This window comes from Solea solea, chromosome 9 (assembly GCF_958295425.1).
Source record: "Solea solea chromosome 9, fSolSol10.1, whole genome shotgun sequence".
Lineage (NCBI taxonomy): Eukaryota > Metazoa > Chordata > Actinopteri > Pleuronectiformes > Soleidae > Solea > Solea solea.
In genome coordinates this window covers 11,805,533-11,817,880 of record NC_081142.1, presented here as the reverse complement: position 1 = coordinate 11,817,880, position 12,348 = coordinate 11,805,533, and positions in this window count along the sequence as shown.

Below are 12,348 nucleotides of genomic sequence, written 5' to 3'. Positions count from 1 at the left end.
GATCCAGTATATGAAAAAGAACTGTCTTTACAAGTCACTAGTCACTAGTTTGTGTGTGTAAAATGAAGTCACGGCAGTGCCATGCAGCCACGCAGTGATGACTCCGCCCACATTGAGGAGGTTCTATATTGTAATGGAAAACCAACCAAATCGTTAAGAGTCGTGCCGGGACTGTGTAGTGGAAAAGCGCCATTAGACTATTATTCAAGGAGGCCAGAGGTTTGATAGTACATGAAAACAGGAGTTTGTACTCACACTATTTGTAATTTGTTCATGATTCTGTCTCCTGTCGGAGTTCAGTCTACTTCATCAAAGTCATATTTCATGACGGATACCTCTCTTCCCACCGGCAGCACAAGGCCCACCTCTGCTTTCGGATTACAGCTCAGAATGAATTCTCTGTTTGCTTTTAGTGTTGCACAGAAAAAAAAAAAGGTGAAAAGAAAAAAATAGATGAAGCAAGCAAAGCCATGAATAACTAATAAGGAGACATTACTAGTGTGGTGATATGTTTGTTTGCAGCGTATAGAGTTGCATGAAAGATTCAGAGAGAGGAGTCAGACAATTAAATAGCACTTAGCTACAACACCCAATTACACTAAAGTGGCTTTACTGGCAGTAATGCTCTCTTAACTTTACTGTGTGCCAATGTACAGCCCCCATCTGATTATGTCGTAGGTCAATAACACGACTAACATGTTTGTGGGTTCGGTAAAAACCTGCTGCAAGCCACCAGAGCTTTCCAGTACTGACAGATGGCAGGCATGCAGTCATTCCTGTGAAAGGAGGTAGAGTCACAGGCAGGTGGATGCTGGTGCACCCCACCCACTGCTCCTATCTCAGTGTCATGATTCAGCATTAATTGGGCCAGTAACACAAATTTCCCATACACCAAACAAAAGTCAGCTATAGGCCTGTTTGTTAGCTGCATGCGAACTGAATCCCTGCTCTTCTGGGGTACATCTTTGTACTGCATGTTTGTCAGAGGACGGTCTAACACAACCAGGCTCCTGTGCTGACAATAAAGAGGTGATAGGTGAATTGCAGCAAACCCCATCAGAATTATATATAATTCAGACTACTGCACAGTGAAACAAACAGATGTGCCACTGCATTGTGCGCTCTCCTGTCATCTCATCTGCTCCTTATCACTAACGCGTATTCATTTCGGGAGCCCGCATTTTCACAATGCTGCTCCTTGTACAAAGTCTACAAAAATCTACAAAGCATGGTACTATGTTTGAAAATATGGATGTAATAAATCTATCAATTGATCACTGAAATGTATTTAAGTATTAAACATCTTGTACACGTGTGCTTATCCATGCACTGGTCACTAAAGAGATGTTGAGTGAAGATCCCTTGTCATTGCAAATAAATAAATAAATAAATAAATAAATAAAAACTGAGCAGAGACAACTGTAATACCTTGAGCATGCAGGTGATCCCGAACGGTCCTTACTGACAATACCAATGTGTCATGTCCGGAAGATCTTGACAGGCCAGAGAATTGGAAGAGTAATGTTAGCACAAAGCCAGAGACCTGACATTGTTCCTAAAATAGAATCAGAGAATTCCACAGATAAAGTGTTTCTCGGGCAAGAGGTTATGTGAATTCATGATGTCCGTGTGACAGCACAAAATTGCAATATCCAAATCTCTGCATCCATTATGACAAAGCCAGCAAGGCAATCTCCAAAGACATTTCTCAGTTGTTTTTGTCAGGTAAGTCAAGTCGACGCCGGTCTCATTTCTGTGCATCACTTTTTAGCAACCAGATGAAGTGAGTACCCACTTTGTATCTTGGAATAACTAAAAGTGTAAGTAGAATGTTAACCAAACCATAAATTAAATAAATGTGAGATACTGTAACACCTTTTGGGCCATATCTGTTACAAATGGGTTGAACAGCCTTCAATCAATTACAAAACATAACATTTCATATGATAAATTTTTCTGTGTCTTTTGAATGATGTATATTCTTGAAAAGGAGATCGGTAGAGTGAAGGTAAATTCATTGTTGGACAGAGAAAATGAAAGGAGAGATAAGTTCTCGGTAAACACTAGTTATACTGTAATGAAGTGACCTGACTTCAATCAGAAGCATAATATCTGGAATAAAAAACACCCACATTGTGTTTGATCTCACAATTCTTCTCTCGTTATATTTAACCCTCCAGTCTCTTATTCACGTCGAGTTCCACGTCACCACTTCACTGTTGGGATGACAGCGATTGAGGACTGAGGAGCCAACCTTGATTGCCATATAACAATAGCTAATTTAGGAAAATAGGAGGCAGCTTCAGCGCAGCTTTGGGCCTATGCCTCATCCGGCTCTGCTCTTGGCATTGACATAGTCCTGGCAGTGGGGTGATTAATGTGATAGGTGGAATTTGTCTCGTTATGTTGACACCGGCTAATAAATGCCTTGTAAACAGCCAGTCACAGCTGTTAATGCATCATCATAATCCAGGATTAGGAGGTGCCAGGCATGGCCAATAAAAGCAATTAGGCACTGACAAAATTAATTCGCCCAGACTCCGACTTTCCTGCACCTTGTCCATTCAGAGGGAAACTCGAGTGTGCAGTGTGATTCTTCACAGGGTCACAAGGGGATGAGAACTCTGAGAATCTCCTCATTTAATAAAAAGGACATGCGCGTCAATTTGTAACTCACTGGAATGTGAGTTTGTGGAATATCGTACGATGAAAACAGACATTGTTGCTTCTTACATCATGAAAATGCTTGATTTCGACCTTAAATCCTGAAATGTTTCAGAGGAAAGGCAAGACAGACGGCTCTTAAACGTGAGGTCACCAGGACAGCCATTAGTTTCCTGTCATACATCTTTGTCATGCCTCGTCGGTGAGAGCTGTGATGCATTGCTTTACCTTTTTTGACTTACCACACTTCATTTTGGCAGCTGGGACTTTGGCCAGTTGTTTTTCTAAAGATGTTTTAAAGACACCACTTCCTGCACCCACTCAGTCCATTCTTTAAGCAGAGTGATGGTCAATTGAGATGATTGATTTGCATAACGGGGCATTCAATTGGTCCCATCACAGCCACCTCTTAGCAGCTCGCTCCCATGGAGGGGCTCACTGAGAATGGCAATTGCTCTTGAAAGGGTGACATCATGTATCCCCGTTACTGAAGTATCCTTTCACCATGCTGTCTGAAGCATTTGACTGGTTAATGCAGCACCAGACACTGAATAATGTAGGCTCTATTCATGGGTAGTCTTATTCCTGGATGGAGAAATTCATGCTAAAGAAAGAACATGTGTAAAAGAAAATTTAAGCTCAGATTTAGGTTTTTCACTCAGATTGTCTTTTGCTTTTCTAATACCTAACATGATATTATTCTTTTGAGTAAAAAAAACAACTATTAAATAAAAGCAGCAGAAAAAATGACCCCGTTATCATAAATATATATATGTTTAACCATGTGCTCAGTTGCTGTGTCCTTTCTATTGTTTTGTTTTCTACAGTACTTTAGTATCCTTGTTTTGAAAGGGCTATAAAGGGCTATGAGCTATAAAATTACTATTATTATTTGTATTTCTTGCTGAGAAAGCTGATCATTTTGATTAAGACCCACCAAGAAAATCTACACTGTTATCACACACATATTTGTTCAGCTTTTTAGAAGCATGTCAGTGCCTATGAAACTGTGACAAATTGCATCCAAGGGGCTGCTTGGATCTGAGGCTGTTGGGCAGTGATTGATGTGTGTGCTGGGTGAGTGGCAGGGTGGATTGAGATAAAGCCATCGCAGACTTCCTCTCTACCATGTTGCCTCTCTCTGAGGACATTCCTCAAAGGACAGCACTGTCCAGGGAACAATGCGGCAGATGCTCCTTGGTGTAAAGGTTTTGTTAACTGGTTATGTGTAAGCATCAGTCTGGCATGGGGAGCTTTGGTGGCTGGCACGAGGATGGAATTGGATGCTTCTGCAGCATTGCACACATTTCAGACAATTCTTTTTTACAGTAATTCTAATAAAATAAGCCTTTTTCATACACGTGGAACATTTTCATTATAACCACTCTCCGTGGAGAGACCACTGGGAGGACAAGTGGTTTGCTTGTGTAATGAAGAGTAACTGAAAAACTTCCAATGAGTGAGAATTACCCTTTCCTGCCACAGGCAGCCTGCTGGGCCGCTGGCAGCCTATCAGTTGCAGCCTGACAGGTGATTGACATTAAAGAACTAAGGGATTCTGTGGTATCTGTGAGACCATGGTCTGATACATTATGATTTTGTCATATTGTGATTAAATGAAAGGGGCCTGTAAAGTGTAATTTGGCAGTTTGAATAGAAGGTTTGTTTTCTCATATCAGTCAAACTGAGGGCAGATTACTGAGATATATTTACAAAAAACTGGCGCTCAAAAGTGAGATTTGAGTTGTGTCAATCTTTGAACTCCCAAAAGTAATATGCATTCACTTGTTGGGCTGTATACAGAATTTAGAATTCAAATACAAACTAGAAAGGATTGGCGTGTGCTTATTATTAAATTATTCATCTGCTTGGATACATTCTCTCCTTTGATCATTTTGTTCTACAATGGACTTGTTGGCAGATAAAACAAATTTGCACGACCGTACACGTGCATGGTTTTGTATGCGGTTGTTTGGACAGTAGGTGGGTGTGCAAATGTGCCCATATGTATCTCTGTGGGTGAGCCGGCAAGCCTGTTTGGAGCTGTCTTGTCTGTGTTTAGAGCATCATGCAGCCTAGTTGGTGAGGGGATTAATTGGTGAGACTCTGCATGCATGAGAGGGATCTAATTTACCACCATCAGTTAATACACAAGTAAAGGTTCCTGAACAGGCAGCAATGAAATACATCTGAAGGTCTCATTCCCATTCAGTGTTGGGTTTGGTTCATACAGTCGCAACCTGGTGCCCCCGTTCTCGTCTCCAGGCTGTCATTGAAAACATCCTGCTATCTGACTTGAATGTAACACTTTCTTTGTTCAGTTTTAAATGTCACAGACGAAAGACAACATGGCTGAGTATTTGCTCCTCTCCTCTCCAGATCCATAACATTAGCATAAATGGGGGATCAATTATTCCAGCCCTGATGGAGCTGATTATGCAGAGACAATAAAGGGAGAAGGAAAGAGTCATAATTACATGATGACCTATGTCACCTTACCAGCATCACCAGTGTGCCAGCACCATGTTAGTATTTCATGGGTGAGCCAGTAATTACCTGCTAAGAACGGTTGAAAAGTGGCATGGCAGACAGGCACCTTTTTTGCACATCTTTGAATGCAGCACACTTGAACTGAAACACGGGCAAACTCGGCAACCGCCACAGCCTTCCCACCAGATGCACACACAGCAAAAATATTGACTCTTCATTTTACTTTAGACGTCAGATTTAACTGGTGTGTCAGAGTCGTTGTGCTGTGCTGCCCATTTGATGATAATATCCAGGGTAGCACTCGGTGGGCTGAGGAATACAATTCAAATGACTCTATCTCCTGAGGCAGAAGTGCTGCGATTTGCCAGCCACTCAGCAGCACAGCCTACAACCAGCTCTGCACAGAAGTGGGGTTCTTTCCTTACCAATTCCATGTCACGCCTGTCAGAAAGAAGGAGGGGGTAACAGAAAGGCAGATAGAGTGAGTGAGTGAGTGCGATATGTGTGAAAGATGGAGGAGGGTGGGGGTGGTGTTTAAGTGTATCTAAACACCAAACTATCATGAAATCATCTTGGATGCTGGAGGGAATGTCACATAGATGATAATGTAACTAATTCCTAAATTTGAATAGTGCCTATCTCTTTTTGTGCTTACTAGGACAAAAAGGACCCTTCTAAAATTAGCCTACAGCCCCAGCTCCCATCTATGAATGAGTGATTTTCAACAGAACAAGAATTTCTTGCAGAATCTCACTTTTTTTTGGTTAGACTGCAGGATATCTCGAGCCTGATGGAGCTGTAGTGCTAAAAACATGCGGTAACCCACTGAACTATAACTGAGTGATATTAGCAAATGCTTGGCAAGATGTCATGAATTATTTACAACTCTGGAAACACAGCATCCTCTTGTGAGTACAACATTAAAGGCTCTCCTCTTCCTATTCTCGTAATAATGTTGGTTGTTTTAGTGCGAGCAAGCGGCGTGCATGTATGTATCAGTCAGAGCAGAAATCAGTGTGAGATCAGACACAACTTCCTCATTTCTACCCTGCTGTCCCACTGCTTGCTTTGAAGTGCCTGGCTGCAAAGAATAATGAGGATGCAAGGTCATTCAGGATGACTTGGGTACCAGTCCACGGACACATGCAAAGATAGAAACGCCTCTAAAATCACCACAGAAGATCAATTTAAATGGTCGGAGAAGGAAAACAGAAGCATAAAGTCTAAATATATATGTTGTGGAGGCTGAGACAAAAAAAGTTAGATACAATATAGTGATAATATAGAGATAGTGAGCAGAGTCAAATTAAATGTTGTGTTGCAACTGGTATTCGTCAGCATCACACTTGCAGGTAGTAGAAATAACAAGTACTAGAAACTTGTGACAATATTGTGATTTAACAGCTTAGCAACTGTTAATGACTCATGAAGCATGCATTGGATCATGGGTGACTATGTAAGTGTTGCGTAATGTGCTACATACAGTATACATAATGAGTTACACATGGACACATTTGTTGGTACCCTTTCACCCAAAACTGTCTCTGAAATACCTTAAAGCTGACAAACGTAAATGGCCTGCCATCATTGGTTATTCCATGGTTAACACTAATCAGGCTTTGCTTTTCATTCAACTAAATATTTTAAACAATAAAACCAATAGAAATGGCACAAACACGCCAATCTTAATAGTTTATTACACAGTGTTATTGCAAACTGCTCTAGCTGTCACAGGTGTGAAAGGTGCCATTTCCACTGTGTATTTTTCAGATCTTTGCATAGAAGATCAGGCTCATAGTGGGTCATTTCAGAATAGTCCATTGTTTTTATGAGCCACCCTTGGTTGCTTTTAGTTATGTGTTTTTGGACATTATCCTGTTGGAGGATCCATGAACTGTGACTGAGACTGAGCTTTCGAACACTGAGCATTATGTTTCGCTCCAGGATGCCGAGATAGTCTTGAGATTTTATTGTGCCCTGCACAGATTCACGGCGCCCCATGCCAGTCTTAGCAAAGTGGTCCCAAAATGCCCTCAGTGTTTCACAGAGGGTGCGGTGTTCTTTTCTTTAAGATTTTTATTTTTCTGTCCATGAACATAGAGCTGATGAGGGGATGCTAAAATGCTCCAGTTTTGTCTCATCAGTCCAAATAATATTTCAATAACCTTTCAGAAAGAATGAAAATTAGTTTCAATATGCTGCAAGGGTATCAACAATTGTGTCCATGTCTCAATACAATATCTCTTATAATCTAACTGGTATATCTTGTGCAAAACTAATGTGGCACAAGCTATACCAGTCATGTTTTCATGAAGGACGGGAGAATAAATATGGTCTAATGGTATATCATCTGATTGTTAGCAACTGTTTTTTCTAGCACTTCTTTTGGGCCAAAATCCATTGCAAATCACGCAGCTTTGCTGCCACCCTTTGAGACAGCTGGGCTCAATTGTGTCTGGCAAATGTCAAGTTATACTGGCAATGCAACACAAATCAGACGGACATCTTCTAAACTGCTGCCACCGCAAGAGGACACTGTTGATGTACTGGCTCATAATGCCACTCTGTCTATTAATATTGATACCCCCACCTTTAAAAAAAAAAAAATCCATTCATTCTTGAGTTTAATGTAACATGTTTTAGATGAAAAGATAAGTGGGAATATGTTTTCATCATGATTGGTAAATTGGGTTATTAAATAGTTGAGAGGCCTCTTATTTCATACTCTATCTGAGAAGGAGTGTGTGTGTGTGTGTGAGGAATACAGTGAGAGGCTATAAGGCTAGCTATTTCACTCTCTAATAACCTCTGTTGAAATGAGAGTTTTGGGGATTGAGATAACAGTCGATTATCACTCTGTGTTATTGTGATAAGCATGCAAAGAAAACTACACAGAGACACAGGACATGGCCAATTATGAATATGGAAATCTATCCATTGAGTCAAGCCCTATTATTTTCACACAGTAACAGCCTGACACAATAGATAGCCTATGCTAGGCTGTTTCCCAAATGACTTCCTGTCACGTTGATACAGATACAGGTTTAGTTGGAGTCCATGGGTGTGGTGAATCATAAATATGGATGCCTAATTTCTCTGCAAACACTATGGTGCATTAGTTTCTCATACCCATAAATAACCAGTCATATTCACACTCAATCATGCAGCATGGATGTCCATGAGGATGTATCATTAGTGATGCGCACAACAAAAGGAAAGAGCACACAGATATATTAAGGTACATGGTAAGGTATTGGTGGATGGGTGCCTATATTTTTGTGAAATGCTCTTCATGTTGATGCAAAAATAAGTTTGTGTTGGTGTATCAGTATGGACAGGTGTGCATACAATATATTGTACTCATAATGTACTGTCCAAGAGTTGCAAGCAAGACACATTCATCGAGCTGCGTGAGGGAGGTGTCAGGTCCCAAATAGAGTCTGCAGCATAGAAAGCATGAATCCAAAGAAAAAGACAGTAAGATGTAGCAAGTATTTTTTGCAACCAATGGTGAATCCCTCCCACAGAGCCCTGATCATAATATTATGCAGTCAGTCAAGAATTATATGAAGAGACACAAGAAACTGAGAAGGAATAAATCCACAGAGGAACTGCAGCGTGTTCTCCAAGAGGCTTGGATCAATACTTGAAGAGAACCTTGAAAAGATGTGCAACAAAGTGCACCAGACAATGGGTTGGTCACAATATGTGATTTACTCTGTTTCTTTTTCCCTCTGCACAGTTAAATCATTATTGAAAACATTCATTTTTGGTATATTTTGGTTCATATACCATTTCTATACGGTGCAGTTATAGCATGCCATGTGTACATCACACACGTATGTACTGTGCATCACTGTTTTAGCACGACAGTGATGTGCATACATCCAATGTTTTAGCACAGCAGTGCTGTACGTACATCACTGTCGTGCTAAAACTTGCGCCACAATTCATGAATCATGAATGACAAGAGCTGTAATGCATGAACATGTAATGCATCCATCTAAGAAAGGGTCCAGCGCATAACCCTCTTAAAAACAAAAAAATTGATTAGTTCATTTTGCCAAATTGCTTCAAGGTCCACTATGTATTAGTGCCATCTAATGTGAGACTGCAGATTGTAATGGAGGACTCTTCTGCTCACCCCTCCATTTCCTAAGCATGTCAGGCTTTTGCATAACAGAAAAGATGTCACAAGATTCAGCGAGTATGACACGTGGCTATTTATATGATCTCCTTTTGAGGCTGCAAGACACTCCTTTTCCTTTATGCACTATCTTGTCATAAACAATGCATACAAACAGAAACCTCTAAAGCCCAGCGAATGACATTACATCTGTACAAACTCCTTACATTCCTGTTAACGTCCATTACATATAGATAGAAAACGGGCTGTAATGGACTTCTAAAGCTGTACTATGCCATTATGGTTCACCAACCAATCCGACTGAGACTCTGTGCTCTCTGTATATCCATCAGCCTCCATTCATAGGAATGATGTTCTTGAAATGAAATGTCAAAACTGAACACATATCTATTGCTGTCTCCACCAAGGTAAAATAGTGGAACGTGTTACACGCCTGCTCCCTAACCTCTGTAAAATGCCCTCAATCCACTTTCCTCCGGAGCACCAAGCTGCTTTTCTTTTCATCACACAGCACATTCCCAAGAATACAGGCTGACCCTGATTGCCTCCTCAGCATGCAGAAGATATATATATGTGTGTGTGTGTGTGTGTGTGCGCGCGCAGTACAGGACAACACATGTGGCTGTCAACATAGCCCAGGCGCAGGAAACGGCATCTAAACATTCCCAGCTGTTGTGCCGTGTCCGATTCTGACACACTCTCACTTTGAAATATCCACTAACAATTAATTCTGATTACCTCATTGCCTAACTCCACATCATGTTGGTTATATAGGGACACTGAACGTCAGAGAGTACTGGCTTCTCACAATTCTCATTCATCACAATGCCTTTGATGAGTTCATCATGTCAGGATTGCCTAATGAGATGGCAAGGCAAGTGTCTGCTTTGCTCTGGGTTTGCTGACAACAATAAACGCCTGTTATTCCTCTGCAGTGATGCCTTAGATTTATTTGGTTTGATAGCTTTATGTTAACCAACCTTTGGTTTTGTCCTGAGTGATTTGGAATGCAACCTTTATACACGTAATTGCATATTTGCTGTGCTGATTTCTTTTGGGTGGATATTTTTTTATTAAGGTTGTGCTTCCTGAACTATAGTAGATTTTATTTGCCAGGCTGGGGAGAGAAAGCAGAGTATTTTTCTTTAAAACCAAGATGTAAAAATAAAGTGTAACTTTTCTAAGGAAATTAAATGTAATGGAATATAGTGTGAACTTCTGCAACTGAATCTGCTTCTTGTTCTCCATGTTGGGGCCATTTTTAGATGGTAAGGTTTTGATGATAGTTCTTTGTTAATGCAACACATCGGTCTCGAAGTCCAGAAAGCTGGTGTGGTCTTTGACACATTTCAATCTGGGTCACTTGATTGCAGTGTACCAAACCTTTCTCAGTGAAATAATCTAGGATTATCCTGTTGCCATGCTTATCCCCCCCCACATCTCTGCAATTGATTTCCCCAAGACATTAACACACACATGGCCACGGACTGCAGAGACTGCTGTGTATCTCATCTGTGATGCCATTTTTGTCCATATGTGAGGGAGATCTCAGAGGATTGGACTGTGCCAGTAAGGCCCCTTGATGATTTTCCCTGTCTTTCATGACCAGAGGCAATGGGCAGTGGCGCTGCGCCAGTCACCATGGCATATCATCATGTCCATGTGTGAGACCTCAGAGGGTTAGCTGCCAAAGGGCACACACTGTGGGTGGAGGGTATCTTAATCACAAAGCCTAAACAGAAATCCAAATTCTGCCAGCATCCCCCGCACAATGATATTGCCAGTCAGCAACTCTGTTATTGCAGCTTCAATGGGTGTGTAACACTATGGAATGTTGGCACTGACTTAAGTTCTTATTGATCATGACTACACCAATTAAATTGCTTTTATTTCACAAACACAATACGTTTAAAGGTACTGAAGCAGAAACCCATCACTGGGCTGAAACATTCACAGAAGTTCACCCAATAAGTAAACGCCAATGAGGCAATCACATATTTAATGTTTTCTAAGTTTATTGCCATTACACATTTACTAGAGGTTTCATGGTGACTAAACAATGCAAGCTTTTGCTAAAGGGGGCATGGCCCATGGGAGCTGACACAGAAAATCAGAGTGAAGGAATTGAGACTACAGCACCCGATGGTCAATGTCTTTATGATACAGTGTGTGCGTGGATCCGGGGAGAACTGCAAAAGGCCAAAAACATGGGAATAATATTTAGTAGTTAGTGATTAACATTAACATAACATATACTGTACGTGCACATTTGATCAAGTGTCGTGTGGTGTAGTGTTGAGTGTAAAACTGCCACTGCTTGAGGGATTCCTGTACCTCACAGTCTCTATTACTGCTATTACTGTGTGCTGAATGAAAGTCCCATACAATATTTTGCAAACCTGTTTCACTCCACAGAGACTCAAACGGTTTGAATACATCCTGGAAATGTTTGTATTTTTCTACTGAGCAGCTGTCTACTAAAAAAAAAAATCTAGTTCTAACAAAATGTAGAATTTTATCAATTGAAAATGTGTCTTCTAATATCAAACAGAATCTTTCCATGTGGCAGGATAAGCGGACAGACAGAGCCAACTGTTAATACTGCCCCGAATGACAAGACAGAGTCAAGTGACCATTGGGAACAGATGGATCGGGTTTAGCGGGGCTCCTGATGAACTCCTACTGTGTCTTCGTCCCTCACACTGGTACATTGTTGTGGCAGTCCTTTGGCGTTTGATCAATGTGCGTCATCAGTTCCGTGTGGCGTTAAGAGGTGTCAATGTGACTGCAGGTCCACCTGATTCCCAACAGTACTAAACAGTCTGACCTGTATTGGTTCTGTCACGGTGATTGGTGTTGTCTGCGGCTTGTCGTGAACCCGTTTGCGACGGGGCCTTTTACAATCACACAGAGCGTATCAGAAATGTCTGCCTGACACAAATGAGGTCTGGAGCTGAGCCCAGGTAGTGGATGATGTAGGCTAGCCACAGGCCATCGATGAGCGGCTTCTGCTTTCAGTTCACCCCCCTTTCCATTCCCTCACTCTC